The sequence below is a fragment of the Propithecus coquereli genome, unplaced genomic scaffold (genome assembly GCF_000956105.1).
Source record: "Propithecus coquereli isolate 6110/MARCELLA unplaced genomic scaffold, Pcoq_1.0 Scaffold746, whole genome shotgun sequence".
Lineage (NCBI taxonomy): Eukaryota > Metazoa > Chordata > Mammalia > Primates > Indriidae > Propithecus > Propithecus coquereli.
In genome coordinates, this window is record NW_012153574.1 from 221,373 (window position 1) to 221,873 (window position 501).

General features: G+C 43.3%; 1 protein-coding gene across 1 annotated transcript in view; it reads left to right on the plus strand.

Annotated features, from left to right (window-relative positions):
* Positions 1-501, plus strand: part of LOC105824503 (kelch repeat and BTB domain-containing protein 12-like) — a 27,471-nt gene that overhangs the window by 4,863 nt on the left and 22,107 nt on the right. The gene's annotated exons all lie outside the window — the stretch shown is intronic.

Genomic DNA, 501 nt, shown 5'->3' on the forward strand with positions numbered 1-501 from the left:
GGCAAGAAGGAGTCGGAGGGAAGTCTAATGGCATGATCTAGATTTTTCCAGGTCTGACATGCCCTTAAGTAAGTAGAGAAACCACCTCGACACTCTGAGTTCTGAGTAGTCCTGGCCTTACTGCGAAATGGAAGATTCTGCTGTTACGTTTTCCAAATAATGGATGCCAGTTCTTTTAAGTGCGTAAATCTGATTATATTTTTAGCAAGAAGAAAGTATTCCAAATTATCACACTCTCCTCAGCCTCATGAAAGAGTCTTCTTGAAGGAAAGTGATAGTTATTGAAGAACTACTAAATGCTAGATGTTTCTTTCTTTCTTTTCTTTTCTTTTTTTTTTTTTGAGACAGAGTCTCGCTTTTTGTTGCCTGGGCTAGAGTGAGTGCCGTGGCGTCAGCCTAACTCACAGCAACCTCCAACTCCTGGGTTCAAGTGATCCTTCTGCCTCAGCCTCCCGAGTAGCTGGGACTACAGGCATGCGCCACCATGCCCGGCTAATTTTT